Consider the following 17,355-nt stretch of genomic DNA (forward strand, 5'->3'; position numbering starts at 1 on the left):
TCTATAAAGATGCTCCTCAAAGTTTAGTTCTCAAACCTGAAGGATAAAATCATCTGGGAGCTTGTCGGAGACGTAAATTCTCAGACTGCACCCAAGACCTCTGGAATCAGAATCTTTGCAGGCCCCCGGAATCTGTTTTAACAAACATTCCAGGTGATCCCTACATATGTATGCTCAAGCCCAAGATTCACTCTTCTTTAGGACACTAGTTCAACATGATTGTTGGGAGTAAATGTTATTTATAATGAAATGTTTGGGAGATACTGGCTCAATGAAGCTAAATAAGTTTCCATCTTCGTAAGACTTTCAGAACTTGTGATCAGCTACTCTGCGTTATGAACCTCTAACAGGAGGATGGTTTGTTTCTCCATAAAATCTTTTCCCAGCCATGAATTCCCTCCTCTTCCCACAGTTATTTTTTATGACAACAGTTTATTTCTCATTCATGCCCACTGCAGGAAGATGTTTCGTTTTTGCTCTTTTGAGATATAATTTACAGCTATAAAACTTATTCTTTTCAATTGTACAATTCAGTGGTTTTTAGTATATTCACAAGGCTGTACAATTATCACCATTATCCAATTTTAGGACATTTTCATCACTCCAAAAAGAAACCCCATGCCCATTAGTAGTCACTCCCCATTCCTCCTATTCTCTCAGTCTCTGGCAATCATTAATCTACTTTCAGTATATATAGATTTGCCTACTCTGGACATTTCATATAAATGGAATCATACAACACGTGGCCTCTTTTATCTGGCTTTTCTCATTTAGCATTATGTTTTCAAGGTACAACACATTGTACAGATGGATATTCCACATTTTGTTTATCAATTCATCAGTTGATGGACATTTGGGTTATTCCTACTTTTTTGGCTAGTATGAATAATGTTAATATGCACATCTGTGTTCAGGTTATTGTGTTAGCACGTTTTGAATATTTTTGGCTGTATACATAGAAGTAGAGTTCCTAGGTCAATTCTATAACTCCATGTTTAATTTTTTGAGGAACTGCCCAACTGTTTTCCATAGCAGCTGCACTTTTTTCCACTACCACCAGCAACATACGAGGGTTCCAATTTTTCCACACCCTCACCAACATGTGCCATTGTCTATCTTTTTTATTAGAGCCAACCTACTGGGTGTGAAGCAGGATCTCACTGTGATATTGATTTGCATTTCACTAGCTAATGTTGTTGAGCATCTTTTCAAGTATTTATTAGCTATACCTTTTACCTTTTAAAAAAATAATTTAAAAATATTGTTAGTTTTTTTTTTAAAAACTCTAAATTGAAACCTTTGTTTATCTTTGCAAGTCCCACATGCCACTGTAAATAGGCTGACCAAATGACCATTAAGCAACATGAGTTTTAAGTGTAATCATGGCTGAAAGTGACTTAACTGCTCATGTCAGTTTTGACGTCTTCTACACACACTTCTGGAGCTTAATTGAGTCTCCACGGCCCCTAACATGGTACACATACAGTTAGAAAATGAATACTTGCTAAAATGATTTGAATAATCTCTCTATAATGTGCATGCAAAAAGTCAGCTCAGGGATATACCTCTGTAACTTCATTTTGCAGATCCCATCAGGAACTGTGACTAGCCCTTGATATGGTCAATCCAGAGTTTAAAAGAATCTTTCACACAGCCAGATCTTCTAAATCAAAGAATCTTTGAGGGGGATGAGGAAGAGGAGATGGGGGGCAAAATCTGTTTTAACAAGCCCTGTAGGTAATTCTGATGCATGCTAACACTTGAAAACATACTGCCTCCTTTAGCTCTGTTATTCACAAACCTCTTCTATGAGAGACAAAGAGAATGCTTATCTGAAAAGTAAATTTGGATCCTCAAGTAAAAGAAAAACAGGTGTTATATCTAGGAGGGGTAAAGCAAAATTAAATTTAGGTCTATATTCTAATTCCAGCTGTGGAACCATTCACTTGCTATGTGATCATAGGTCAGTCAATTAACTTTCCCCACTTGTTTCCTCATTTTTTTAAATAATGAATTTTTTTTTAAAGAGAATTTAAGTAGACCTCAGTATTCTTTAAGCTCTTAGATTTTATTGTCAGTTTATTCTTTTGAGTAATGTGTAGATCTTTTCTGTTACATTATCAGAAATACTACTAAAATTGTACTTACACCAATTGTAAGAAATTATTAAGTTATATGATTTATAAATGCCTTTAAAGCAAACATTGCTTATTCAGCCAGCTGAAAACTACCTTGGTAGATCAAACAGAAGATCAGTGCTGGGATACAAAGAATACAAAACTCAATTACCAAAGAAAGTTCCTATCTAGACACAATAAAAAAGAAGTAAAGCCAGGAATGTTTCACACTTCGGATACAGAGTGTGAGACACTGTACACTTTAAAAAGAGTGAATCATGATATGTGAATCATTTCAACTTTTTTTAAAGTAATGAAAAATAAAGCAAAAAATCTGAGCTTATAAAATAAAATGTGAACATTAAAAAAGGAAAAAATACAATTTACAAACATCATTTACCTATAAAAGTATAGAGGTTTTAGAACTAGCCATGCTCTATAACTTTTCATAATTATCCAATTTTTACATTCTTAATGATTTTTGTCTGCTTGTCCTATCTTACTAGAAAAGTGAAAATCTTGGACTTTAATTTTGGATTTATCTGTTTTTCCTTATAATTCTATCCATTTTCACTTAAATATTTTGAGGCTATGGTATTAAATGTACACAAATTTAAGATTTTCTAGGTTTCTGGTGCATTTAATAATCTTTTTCACATTTGAGTGAATGTGCCTTAAGGTCTATTTTCACAGTAATATAGCTAAACCAGTTTTCTTTTGATTAGCGTGTAGATATACACAAACACACACATGCACACACACATTCTCACATGCTTTTTTAATTTTATTTATTTATTTTTTATTCTCTAATGAAATTTCTTTTACTGGCATGACAAAGACCAGTTATATATAAAAAATGTGTCATATTTTGAGGTTTTTTGGTTATTTTGAAGTATACTTGGTAAGTATGAAATCTTCCTACCTCTTATTTTTTTTTAATTTCTAATTTTATATTGGAGTATAGCCAATTAACAATGTTGTGATAGTTTCAGGTGCACAGCAAAGGGGCTCAACCATACATATGCATGTATCTATCTATTCTCCCCCAAACTCCTCTCCCATCCAGGCTGCCACATAACATTGAGCAGAGTTCCCTGTGCTATACAGTAGTTCCTCATTGGTTTCCCATTTTAAATATAGCAGTTCACACGCTTTTTTTAAATTCAGCCTAACAATCTCTCCAACTAGAGTATTTTCTCTGTTTATATTTAATCAAATTATTGACAATGTACTTAATTCCTCAGTTTAAGATCTCAGAAATTAGAGAGTGTTTTTCAGTTAATGGAATATTAAAATGTGGTTGATCAAGCAGCAATAGTAACAACCTTTACTGCATGTACAAGGATGAACTTTATTATAGCTATTCCTACTGTCATCACTTCAAACTAAGTTTTTGCATTTTGGGTACTTCACAAATTGAATTTAATTGCCACTTAAACTACCGTCAAAGGGATTAAATTATTATTGGGCATTGAAATGAAAAGCTATTTTGGGGAGCTCCCTGGTGGCCTAGTGGTTAGGATTCCGGGCTTTCACTGCCGTGGCGTGGGTTCAATCCCTGGTTGGGGAACGAGATCCCCCAAGCCTTATGGCAAAAAAAAGAAAATAAAAAAAAACTTATTTGCAAATTTTTGATGTTAAAGGAATAACAGCAACTTTACATTTTCTTGTAAAGGAAGATCTAAGTGCTTCACCTAACTTTAGACAGAAAGATACCCACAAAGAGACAAAGCTGCCTTACATTTTGAGATGCAACAAGATTATCTATGAGCAGCCAAACAATGCAAATGAAGGCAGTAGAAACTGACAATGCCTCCAATAAATAAATTTTAAAAATTATATAGAACATGAGGCTGATTTGATGGATTCGTGAACAGTTAAGGCAAATGTTAATTTGTCAGAGACTTCCTACCAACACTGAACCCAAGCTGCATAACTTCCATGTAATTTGATGAAAAAACACAGCTGAATTTAGTGAATAGGAAATGCTGAAAAAATCCTGATGTCCTTTTACAGGCCTCAAAATGATACACTAATGCTAAAGGTGCTAAAGAGGCTGATATCCTGAGAATAGGTTACGTAGGAAATAGCATATCACTGTAACACTAGTATAAGCACCTATTGTCAAAAGTTGCTGCCATGTTAAATTTTAAACTACAAAAGCATTTCCCAAAAATGTTATTATATATGTAAAAGAGGAATTATGGCTCAGTTAAAAGAAGGCTAGCTAAATCTGGGTTGAATGTCCAAGAGCCTTTCGTAGCCTGCCAAGTGTATGAGTTTAGTTCTTGATGCATTCTGAGGCTGCATACCTGAATATGTAAAGAATAGGTTGCCTGAAAGGTATCACAACTTGATGCTGTTCCTGATGTCTAGACAAACTGTAACCCCTCAACATTTTAGTCAATAAACCATTGAAGGAGGAGTTGAAGAAAGAAGATGAATCTGACAACTTCCCATTGTCATCTTTTGAAAAGCACTAGCACCAAAGCTTGCAAAATGAGTACCACCTTCAGGAAAGCACTGGCATCAAAGCTTGCAAAATGAATGTCAGAGGCTTGGAAGAAAATTCCAGGCAAATGGTCTTAAAGAAATTCCCAGAATAAAATCACCCTCACTCTCCATAGTAGAGAGAACAATGTTGTATGGGAAAACACAAACATTCACAATTCTGAATCAAGAAAGCGTTTCAAAAGACTCAAACTATGAATGAGAAAAAGCCTTAGGAATACTTTAACCAATTTATTTAACTTGTAATTTCTTTACATATCTGCAAAAGGGATGTGAGAAAAATCTATATGTTTAAATAAATCTTAAAAAGCACTTTTGGGGGCTTCCCTGGTGGCTCGGTGGATAAGAATCTGCCTGCCAATGCAGGGGACAAGGGTTCAAGCCCCGGGCCGGGAAGGTCCCACATGCCACGGAGCAACAAAGCCCATGTGCCACAACTACTGAGCTGCACTCGAGAGCCCACAAGCCACAACTACTGAAGCCCACATGCCTAGAGCCTGTGCTCTGCAACAAGAGAAGCCACCGCAATGAGAAGACCACATGCCACAACGAAGAGTATCCCCCACTGGCTGCAACTAGAGAAAGCCCGAGCACAGCAACAAAGTCCCAAAGCAGCCAAAATAAATTAAATTAAATTTTAAAAATCTTAAAAAAATTCTTTTAAAAAAACACTTTCAATAAACACAAAATGAAATTATAAGTGATAAAGCACAGCGTCATAGTTTAATCGGCACTATGTGTTCTATATAGTATAAAATAGTGTCTTAATATCAGTGGAGTCTTCGAGTCAATGAAATACCATCTTCTTTGGGGCTTTCTATTTGTCTACCTCTTTAATATTTATCTCCTCTCCTTTCTTGCCTGTTTTTAAATTTTGTTTTTGATTGATGAAGATTTTTGTTCTTTTTGGCTGTGTTGGGTCTTCGTTGCTGCGCATGGGCTTTCTCTAGTTGCTGCAAATGAGACCTCCTCCTCCTCCTTGCGGTGCATGGGCTTCTCAGTGTAGTGGCTTCTCTTGTTGAGGAGCACAGGCTCTAGGCATGTGGGCTTCAGTAGCTGCGGCACGTGGGCTCAGTAGTTGTGGCTCACACTTACTTGCTCCACGGCATATGGGATCCTCCTGGACCAGGGATTGAACCCATGTACCCTGCATTGGCAGGCAGATTCTTCACTACTGTGCCACCAGGGAAGTCCCAATGAAGAATTTTTTAGATACACTTTTCCCTTCTATTGGTTTCTAATCTTTTAGTGTTAATTCTATAAATAATTAGGACAATTAACTTACTGAAGTCTAAAGCTAATTAAAACATTTACTCCTTAATAAGTCCTCAATAAATGTTAACTGTTATCGTAACAAAAGAAATGAAAAATTTTCTAGCTCATTAGATAGAAAAGTATGGATACAAAAATCTCTTTAAATACCAAGATAATGCCAAATGTGTCAGAGATAGGCTTACAGATTTTCATTAACCCAATAATATACAAATGTCCATATAAAAGAAGAAGAGATGAACGATAAGGAGAGGCAATGGGAAGAAGGGGAGACCAATTTACTTTTCTTCCATTATCAGGTTAGTAAGAATGGCCTTCTTCTTTCTTTTATCACCCTCTTCTTCCATAAGAAGAAGAGACCTAAAGGGGAAACACTGGGCCAAACTAGATGGCTGACACAGTGGACTGATCCAAACCAGGATAGGCTGAAAATTAATGCTCTAAAGTAGGATAATATGAAATTCTAAATCAGGCAGTGATCTCAAGACAGCATGGAAAGCACAGATCCCAAAGGCATTAGAGCCTCAAGCAAAATTACAAAATAAGCAGAGTTCTTAGGACTTCCCTGGTGGTCCAGTGACTAAGAATCTGCCTTCCAATGCAGGGGATGTGGGTTTAATCCCTGGTTGGAGAACTAAGATCCCACATGCCATGGGGCAACTAAGCCCATGTGCCACAGCTAGAGAGACGCCTAAACACCCCAACTACTGAGCTCGTGCGCTCTAGAGCCCTTGCACCACAACTAGAGAAGCCCGCACACTGCAACTAGAGAGAAGCCTGTGCGCCACAATGAAGACCCAGCACACCCAAAATAAATAAATAAGCAGAGTTCTTAAGCCTCTCCTAAGATTCAGTAGATACAAAATAATTTCCCTAAATTTCCAAGTCCTCAAAGTAAGCTTATCTCTCCTTCCCTGTCTCCACCAAATCAAAATACCCATTCAGGGACTTCCTAGGTGGCACAGTGGTTAAGAATCCATCTGCCAATGTAGGGAACATGGGTTCGATCCCTGCCCTAGGAAGATAGCACATGCCACGGAGCAACTAAGCCCGTGAGCCACAACTATTGAGCCTGCGCTCTACAGTCCATGAGTCACAATTATTGAGCCCATGTGCCTCAACTACTGAAGCCCACATGCCTACAGCCTGTGCTCCACAACAAGAGAAGCCACCACAATGAAGAATAGGCCCCGCTCGCTGCAACTAGAGAAAGCCTGTGTGTAGCAATGAAGACCCAATGCAGCCAATGAATAAATAAATAAATACATAAATTTATTTTTTAAAAAACCCATTTATACACAGAAGCACATTTCTCAACTACTGATTCATACCAGTAATAATCCAGATTAAGTTTACTTGGGGTGGGGGGTGTTTCTCAAGAGTTTCCTGTTTTGACCCACCTCCTAGAGTAATGGAAATAAAAACAAAAATAAACAAGTGGACCTAATGAAACTTAAAAGCTTTTGCACAGCAAAGGAAACTATAAACAAGACGAAAAGACAACCCTCAGAATGGGAGAAAATATTTGCAAACGAATCAACAAACAAAGGATTAATCTCCAAAATATATAAACAGTTCACACAGCTCAATATCAAAAAAACAAACAACCCAATCAAAAAATGGGCAGAAGATCTTAATAGGTATTTCCCCAAAGAAGACATACAAATGGCCAAGAGGCACATGAAAAGCTGCTCAACATCTCTAAGTATTAGAGAAATGCAAATCAAAACTGCAATGAGGTATCACCTCACACCAGTTAGGATGGACATCATCAGAAAATAAACAAACAGTAAATGCTGGAGAGGGTGTGGAGAAAAGGGAACCCTCTTGCACTGTTGGTGGGAATGTAAATTGATACAGCCACTATGGAGAACAGCATGGAGGTTCCTTGAAGAGCTAAAAATGGAATTACCATATGACCCAGCAATCCCACTACTGGGCATATACCCAGAGAACAGCATAATTCAAGAAGACACATGCACCCCAATGTTCATTGAATCACTATTTACAACAGTCAGGTCATGTAAGCAACCTAAATGTCGACAGATGAATGGATAAAGAAGATGTGGTACATATATACAATGGAGTATTAGCCATAAAAAGGAATGAAATTGGGACATTTGTAGACATGGGTGGACTTAGAAACTGTCATACAGAGTGAAGTAAGTCAGAAAGAGAAGAACAAATATCATATATTAACGCATATGTGCAGAATCTAGAAAAATGGTACAGATCAACTGGTTTGCAAGACAGAAACAGAGGGCGAGATGTACAGAACAAACATGGACACCAAGCAGGGAAAGTGGGGGTGGGGGGGTTGGGGTAGGATGAATTCAGAGTTTGGGATTGCCATATACACATTACTAATAAGAAAAAAAACATCAAATTGTACACTTTAAATACATGCAGTTTATTGTATGTCAATTATATCTCAATAAAATCCTTAAAAAAAAAGTTTCCTGTTTTGCTTATAGGGAGAAATATCCTGGAAGTGGTTAAAAAGAATGGTCATGGGTGAGAAGTGTGAAGAGTACTGAAAACTGAAACTAGGTTGTCTTTCTTTCCTTTTAATAGTCTCTTCTTCTTCCTCATCTATCTTTTTCTCCCTCCCTCAACCCTCCTCTTTTATTCCTCTTCCTTTAAAATTTAAGACTGAATTGAAGTATGTCCTCTCTAATCTGTTGTATGTTATTTATTAATTTAACAAATATTTAAAGTACCTACTATATTCCAGATATTATGCTGGATACAAAGGTAAGTGAGATAGACATGGTCCCTACCCTCATAGGGTTTTCAATCTAGTGTGGACGGCAGCCTACTAAGCAAACAATTGCAATTTGAAAACAAGCAGCTTACAAAACAACATATATAAAAACAACAACAACAAACAACAACAACAATAACATATAGCATGATCTTTTCTGTTAATTGAAAAAATGTTCAGGCATTAAAACAGTATTTAGCAAATAAGACATTTTCATTCAGGTGACTTACAATGCTAAATGTCTTAATTTGCTCCTTATATTCCTTCTAATCTCCCTAAAAGATTGCCTGAATCTTTAGGTTCTTCCCCCATCCAATTTCCATTTCCTAAATTTCAGTTTCCTTCTCTCAAAACTTTATTTCAATTCACTTTCTTTACAGATATGATGGCAATTGAATCATTTCATGTGACAAGTATACGGTATATTTACATAATATTTACCCAAAAAAGTCTGGAAGAAAATAAAATATTGGTATACTTAAGTAAGTTAAGCAAGGGCTAGTAGTTAAGTAAGAGGAAATTTCAAGACAGTTAACAGTTAAGTGGTTTTAAAAAAAAACCACAACTTTTAATCAAGAAGGAAGGCAAAAATGTTCCTTGAGTGACAACACTGAACTGAAATGTATCTTAAGGTGGATTACACTTTTCAACATAAATTTACTTCCTGATGATTTATTATGTGATACTCTTAGGATAACCTATCTCTGTCTTTTTAGTACTTTGCATAAGCAAGTGGTTCAATAAATGTTAGCCACACAACAAACACCTACTATTGAACACTTACAGGTAACTTTTTTTAAAGAATCAGAAGGAATACCCAATCAAGACAGAAAGCCTTCTATAATGAATCCTGGGATGAACATAAAAAAAGAAAAACAATGTATCTGATGAAAGTTACTTCCTTCTAGAGACAATGGTAAGACTTAAAACTCTGCCATGGCAAATTACTGAAGCTTCTTTGAGTGGTTATCACAGCTCACAGATCTCAGAGATGAAAAAGATCCATATCATGACAAATATTTCTATTTGTCAGCCTATATCCAAATTTTCCTTTCCTCTTCAATAACAAAAGCCCAATTTTATTCAGGGCAGCCATGTATCCAGCTACATTTCCCTGCTCCCCTGGTAGCCTGAGCTTTGGTTCAGGATAATCTCCTTAAAGGGAGAGGATGCATCCTTCTTTTTGATGGCCTTGCTGCCTGGAACTCTGCTATGATGGTTAGCACTCTGGCAGCTATTTTGGACAATGAGGACCAGGGCTACATCTTAGGGATAGCAGATCAAAGAACTGGGAAAAGTTTAGGTCCCTGGTGGCTTTATGAAGCTACTATACCTATCCTAGACTGCCTACTTCAAGAATTACTTTACATGAGAAAATAAATATTTTATGTTTAAGCCACCACTAAGTCTGTTTTCATTTTTGCTTTCTTAACTGATCACTTACCTTCAAACAGGTAAAGAATTTTTATCTCCTTTTTACAGATGAGGCAACTGAGATCCAGAGAGGTAAGATGACTTGTGCAATATCAAATTAGTGTAGAGGTGGGTCTGGTTCCTGGCTCAATGCTTTTTCACTAAGAACTGACTCTTAACAGGTTCTAAATTAAAAAATGAATTAAAAAATTAAACATAAACATAAATTTAGCCTTATTACATTGGTAATGGCACATGACAGTGCATACATTTGTCAAATCCTGTGAAAAGAAAAGGTACCAAATTTCTTTAATGTGGAAGGAGACTATATCATATTCCAGTGGGGAGGGGAAAGAAATATATTAGCTAAACAGAAACAAAGACCAGAATAAGCAAAGATACTGATATATTGTACCCAGGTTTTACCATTGCTCCTCTTTTAAATAACTAAGAAAAGTTCAAACTAAAAACTTATTTTCCTCTGCAATGAGACTTCAATACATAAGATAAGTTTCCCCATGAAATCCTTAACTGGAATTTTTCTTAACATCTTTATCTGGAATCTTTTTTCCACTCCTACCACCACTTTTAAAAATTCACCTTGGCCCCAGACTCAGACACTGATAAGCAATAAAGCAAAATATCTCAAATTCCTTTTTGAAAATCACTACCTAACTGTAAAATACAAGGCAGTTAGCTCAAGTGCAAACTCACAGATGGACATAATTTATTTCTAAGCAATATGTAAAGAAAATAAGGAAATAAAATATTTTCAAATTTTAAGAACACAAATTTATTTCTATGTTTAACAAAATTATCTAAGGAGGAGAGTGATCATATGCATGTTATATGTTGGAAAGACACATGACTTTTATCAACACAGCATTGTCAAAAATAAACAGCAGCTTGAATCCTAACCACTCCCATTTATTGGCAAGCTATTTGACTCTCTGAGTCTTGATTTTCTGATCTATAAAACTGAACTAATACTTCATAAATTTTTGACTGGATGAAAATGAGAATGAATACAATGTAACTAGCACAATACATGGCAACAGTAAATGCTCTGTAAACAGTAATGCCCTTCCTGAATTGAAAATTTAATATCTCTATATTTAAATAATTAAAATCTGTGCTGTAAACACCCAAAGTCATTGAACTTAAAAAGCAATAAACCCATTTGACATACAACCTTAAATGTCATTTTTTTGAAAGGCCCCATTAGAGCTCTCCACTGAGCATTGCCACAGCCAAAGTCCTGATGTAGCTGTAGGCCAATGAAAAGAATACATCCAACAAAAGAAAAACACAATCTCTTCCTCCCTGGCATTAAAACAGAGCTTCTGCAGGAGACCCAGGTTTCTTTCTCCATGGCATTGCCCTGAGCCAGAAAACCTGGGTTGCTTCTTCCTACTGTCAATGTCAGAATTCTAACAGTGAAAAGGAGTGGGGTGGAGAAAAATAGATGGCTTCTGAATTTCTCCATGGCAGCAGTGAAAAGGGCAACAGGTAACCTAGTGCTCAACTCCATTTTTCCATTTGAAAGTGAAAGTCAATAGGAAAGTGAGATTCAAAATAAATATCAGATGTATGAGCAGCTGAGCTGGACTCCAACCCTTCTTTGCATCAAGATATCAGTATAGATCTTAGTGTCTCTGATGCTCATATCTGTAGAAAAGGACACCAATCAAGAAAACCAGTATATTATCCTTTTTTTCCAATCTTAAAAGACAGTTACAGTACTCTTTTTTTTTAACTAACCATTCTTTTAATTGAAGTATAGTTAATTTACAATGCTGTGTTACTTTCAGGTGTTCAGCAAAGTGATTCAGTTATATGTATATATTTATATTTATTCTTTTTTGGGTTCTTTTCCATTATAGCTTATTACAAGATATTGAGTATAGTTTCGTGTGCTATACAGTACGTCCTTGTGTTTATTTTATATATAGTAGTGTGTATATGTTAATCTCAAACTCCTAATTTATCTCTCCCTCTCCCCTACAGTATTCTTGATAATAAGCCTCTGAAAACAGATACTGTTGCTCATATGTATACTCAATAAACATATGAGCAACAGTAAAAATTTTAAATTTATTAAAATTACAATGGCTTCATTATTTACACACACTGTACTTCAGATAACTAAAATACAGTATATTAAAAAGCTCTGAAAAACAAACAAAAAACCAGTCTGCCAAAAATAAAAGCATGCAACTGCCATCTCATTTTCCATTAGGCTGCTTTAAATTTTTAAAATCAGAGAATGCTGGGACCAGAAATGATCTTGGAGGTGGTTTGGTTCAGACCTTACTTTTATAAAAGGTTATACAGCACAGGGAAGTTAACTGACTTGGCTAAGAGCATTTGGCAGAGCCAGGATTGGAATCTGGACATTTAATTCCAATTAAATATACTTTTTACCATGTTGTGGTGGTTTTAAAAAAAATTTAGATTGAAAATCATTAAAATGATCAAGGCTTGTCTTTGAATAAATTATTTGTCTTTGAATAAATTGTTAGGAGCCTGTTTTTTAAAGTCTACAAACTAACTGCATGTGTTAAACATAAAAATAATTTTCCCTTCTAGATGTTCAATTATTTAGAAAAAGTTAATCATCTATCATGCCAAATAAGTCACCTCAATTACTCACAATACTTAAAAGATTATTTACTTTAAGAGTTATTTTCAGTCCATTTTGAAATCCTACACTTGATTCTTCCAGCTACCCAATACTTGGGTATTTTGCACACTTCAGTCATCCAAAGGGTCCTTAGAAAGTGGAAAGCAATTTAAATATTATTCTAAATAACACAAAATTAGTTTGGTATGTCTATACAGATACATAACATATCCCAAAATAAAAATACACTGGTATTGATCATGCTCCTGATACTCTATATTAGTGCCCATAATCAATAACTAGTGTTTTGAAAGGTACCCTTATTGCCTTAATTGTGCGTTTCATTTTAACTGGTATTTACAGAGCACAAACCAACTTGGCAAAAAGCATACTAAAAGGGTATATACAAAATGTGTGGTATGAACAATAAGTACCTTGGGAGATCAGAGAAAGATAAACACAACATGGACTCCACCCTTGCAAAATGGGTAAAACTAGAATAGATGCAGAACAACATAGGTAACCACAAGGAGACAAATGAATTTTTCACTTATCCTGAAAAGCTGGACCAGATCATAGAGAGTTTAAAGACCAAGATGAGAAATAGAAGTTCCTATGTTTACCCTTGTAATAAGAGGGATATTTTTTGAGATGTCATTTCTAATTCTAAATTTCCATGTTTTTTCTTAAATTTTTGACTCTACTAACTGAGGAAGAATTGTTGAAACATCTGTTTGTTCAACAGTTGTTGAACTTGGTTTTCAAGTTTTATAAAACAAGAACTAACATTTGGCTTAAATCAGAATGAGTCGCAAGGCAATATCTATGAGGCACGAGATGCAAGAATCTGTATATTGACTGACATTATTCAATAGAATTTACCAGGGACGGTCTTAAGAAACAATTTAAGTAGGCTGTAAAAGAAGCTATAAGTTACCAGATCCAAATCTATTATACCACTAGTCATACTACTTTTAATGAATTCCTTAAAGTAATTATCTCATCAATTCTTTCAGTTCTTATAGGGAAAGTCCACAATCTCCTTCAAACAAAAATGACTATCAGATATAATTGCATTTAACCTCCCTTCTCCCTCCTCCCCCTTTTTTAACCCAGGTAATATATAGTTTGGTGTTCGTATTCATCCATTAATTTAATAGCCTTAATAAACGGTTTAGACAACAGCACTTACTTATTCAATTGTGTAAATGGGCATTATCCAACTTAGGAGTTTAGTGGACACTTTAAGACTTTCAAGAGATTCAATGGTTCAATGGTTCATGTTCATATTTTCTCTTTCTTGACATTATAAGATAATTGTCATTCAAGACCACTGACAGCACCAATCACAACACTAACCACATTGGCTCACTCGGTTCTACTTAGCAGGTGCAACAAGGAAGCACCATCATTCTCAAACCCCGTACCATCATCTCACACCTAATGATTTGTCACTTAGGGAAAACAATACCGCACCTGGGAAGAAGTTTCTCCTCTCCTAATGTCAGTGGTTGCCGGCTTAACAGAACCGGCAGAAGAGCAGGATTACTGGCCTAGCTTAGCTCGGCGTCTCGGGCGGTAGTGAGCATCAGTCGTACCAGTGGGCACCTCCCTCGCCCATCAACCTGCCAAGGCCGGGCTGGAGCCCAGCCTGGGACTCGGTCCTGCAATCATCCCCCCGGCTGCTCCTCGCCAAGAGCCTGACACCTCCATCGACCCCAAAGAAAGCATGGGTGCCCGGCAGCGAGTGGAACGGAGAAAGAGACCCCTCTCCTCAAGCTCGAGCTGGAACCCACTCCACTCTCCACCTTGCCCGCCCACCTTGGAGCTCCCACCATCCTCACTGCCGAGGCAGGGTTGGCAAAGACCTGAGCTTTATCTCAGGACCCGCCCCAGCCTCCCGCGGTGCCGATCCTCACCCACCTCGAGGCCGCCGGCCTTACGAAGCCGGGTCTCCACGCGCGAGGCTCCGCCTGCTGAACGCTCGCGGCGCCCAGACCTGCCTCTCCAGCCCCCGGGCCGGCGGCTCTGCGCTGTACTTCTACCCACCGCGCGCTCCCGCCCCCTTGCTGCCATGGCGACAGCCCTGTGCCCCGGCAGCCGCTGATTGGTCCTGCCGGGAGGGCGGAAGGCGCGGATTGGCGAGGGCGGAGGCGAGGCCTCTTGGAGGCGGGCGGTGTGGGGAGCTCCAGCGTAGGAGCCCCCGGGAGTGTGAGCCAAGAGGGACGTGGCGCTCTGCGACGCGGGCGGAGAAGCCGCGCCCCTTCCTTCTCCGGCTTTCATGGAGAATCCTGTGGAGCAGGATTTGAGTGGGTGAGGTACTCACCCGGGACCGGGACAAAAACGCAGGTATCTCCTACCCCTCGGCCGCCGGTCCGCGCCGGCAGCGCCCAGACTGGTTAGAGGCTGACGGTCAGGCCCGTTTGCGCCCACAGGCCTCGTTTGGGTCTAACACCCCGGGCCTCCTCCGTGGCGGGAATCTTACTCGTATTTGTAACCTCATGGGCCACTATGGCTTGATTGCTTTGTATTCCACCTTCTCTCACACCCATCAGCGGACATCTGTCTTTTCTCCGCAAACCTCCTTCTCATAGAACTAAGACATCTACTCCACACCCCTCATTTTAAAGATAGGGAAACTGAGCCTCAAAGACCTAAGTGGCTTGAAGGTTAGAGAAGCTTTTGGAGCCTCAAGACTTGAGTCTGCCAAATAATGGCATCTCGCTCTGAGCCTCAGTTTTCTCGCTTGTGAAAAATAGTGTCTACCTCAGTTGTTAGTGAAGACTGGGTGTGGTAAGATTCCAGGAAACCAGGATAGGACCTGTTGCGTGTATGTTAGTAATGGTAGCTTCTTTTTATCAGGAAGTAATAGAGAAGAGTAGCTAAGTCACCAATTTGGAGCCAGACTGCCTATGTCAGACCAGTTCCTTGACTCGCAGCAAGTTACTTAAGCGCTCTGTGCCTCACTTTCCTTGTCTGTAAAATGAGAATAATAGTACCCTCCTCCTTACAGCATAAGTTAATAGAAAAGTGACGGACACATAGTAAGTGCTCAATAAATGTTAGCCCTTCTCACTTTAGTGGCTGAGCTACGACTGTAATTCAGGTCTCTGGATTCCAAGACCAGTAGTCTTTACTCTTACATACCTCTCATCTATAAACTTAGAACAGTGCCTGGAAGTTAAGCTTTTTTTAAGGTTCAGGAGGAAACGCTTGTGCATTTTCTTGAAATCAAAATCTCAAACTGTCTCCTTTATCATCATGAAAGTCCTAGAATGTTATGACTCTGCCTCCACTGACGGTTTAATAGCAGAGACAAATGTAAGGAAAATAATCATATTCAATTCTGATAGAGAGCTTGAAAAGTGAAAACACTAGAGAAAGGATATTCAAGAGCTTATGGTGTAGGAACACTAAATTTCTATTTGAAAAACATCAGAAATACTAACATGGGGGTATTGGTTATGTATCATTAGTAACCAATGTTAGTGTTAGATCAGAAGACAATACCACATCCCATCACTGTGGAAAACACTAAACTGTAAATACATCAAAGGCAGGAACTATCTTCCATATTTTTATTGCCCATTATCTACCACAGGGTCAAGCACACTGTGCCTGATCTAGGCCCTAAAATTTGGGATAAACCCTTTAAGGGGAGACCCTGAAAGATATGGTAATAATCTATCTAGATTATTTATCTAGATAAATATTATTTATTACTATTATCTAGTAATCCAGTAGCGAAGAATGGAAAATGAGGAATTGGATTAGTCCAACGACACAATGAAAAGAGAAAGATAACACTAGCTTGGTGACTGAAATGCTGGCAATATTCTCAGCAATATTGTGGGGTGAAGGAAGAAAACAAGACAGACAGGGCAAACAAAGATGAAACAGCGAGATTCAGGATTGGGAGAGATCACTGAGGAAGATATTTCAGAATGTAATATGCCTGTAAAGCAGGCAACAGCATCTCTTATACTAGTAAAGATTATTTTGTGGTAGAGAAAAATAGGAAGGTTGATAGTGATCCCTGGAACTATGAGCTGAGGGGCTTATAAGGAAATGTTACTCTGCTTAATAGGTAAAACCCCAAACTTGTGGGTTTAGCACTGATGGAAAATTTCCTGAAGGGAGGAGGACTGAAGAACATGCTACTATTGTACATTGTACAAGGGAAAAAAAACAAGACTTTGGAGTCAGACCTGGATCCCAGGCCTGCCTGGACTAAAAACTCAGTTCTATCTTTATTAGTAGAGTGTCCTCTGGCAAATTACTTAACCTCTCTCTGTAGCATGGCTTCTTCACCTATAACATGGAGGCAATAATAGTTCCCACCTCATAGACTTGTGAGGATTAAATGAGTTTATATTTGTAAAGCAGAACAGTGCCTGGCACATAGTAAGTGCTATGTTAATGTCTGGTACAATATTGGTCTCAGTTTCTCCATCTGTAACCTGGGATCGTAATACTGATCTTACTGTAAGGGGGTCGCAGGATGTATGTAAACTGTTAGAGAAGAGATGCTCAGTAGATATTATTTGTCTGCCCTTCCACCCCTGCAAGCCCCCAGCCTGTTACTTCCGAACTCCTTTCTGATTAACACTGCCACTGCCATCAAGGGGCTATTTCTCAACCTGGTCTAAGCAAGG

At 38.0% G+C, this 17,355-nt stretch overlaps 1 protein-coding gene across 4 annotated transcripts in view; it reads right to left on the reverse strand.

Annotated features, from left to right (window-relative positions):
• NUCB2 (nucleobindin 2) overlaps nt 1-14,758 on the reverse strand; it is a 37,392-nt gene extending 22,634 nt beyond the window's left edge. For 2 of the 4 annotated variants that reach the window (XM_057695733.1, XM_057695734.1), the window contains exons 1-2: nt 14,624-14,758; nt 10,109-10,262 (exon numbers count right to left, since the gene is read on the reverse strand). The gene's annotated coding sequence lies outside the window, so the exon portion shown is untranslated. Of the gene's footprint in view, nt 1-1,402; nt 1,423-10,108; nt 10,263-14,623 lie in introns of those variants that run through there. The other 2 variants (XM_057695736.1, XM_057695737.1) reach the window with 2 other exon arrangements.
• Between the last annotated feature and the right edge of the window lie 2,597 nt (nt 14,759-17,355).

The sequence above is a fragment of the Hippopotamus amphibius genome, chromosome 9, assembly GCF_030028045.1.
Source record: "Hippopotamus amphibius kiboko isolate mHipAmp2 chromosome 9, mHipAmp2.hap2, whole genome shotgun sequence".
In the NCBI taxonomy this organism is placed as follows: domain Eukaryota; kingdom Metazoa; phylum Chordata; class Mammalia; order Artiodactyla; family Hippopotamidae; genus Hippopotamus; species Hippopotamus amphibius.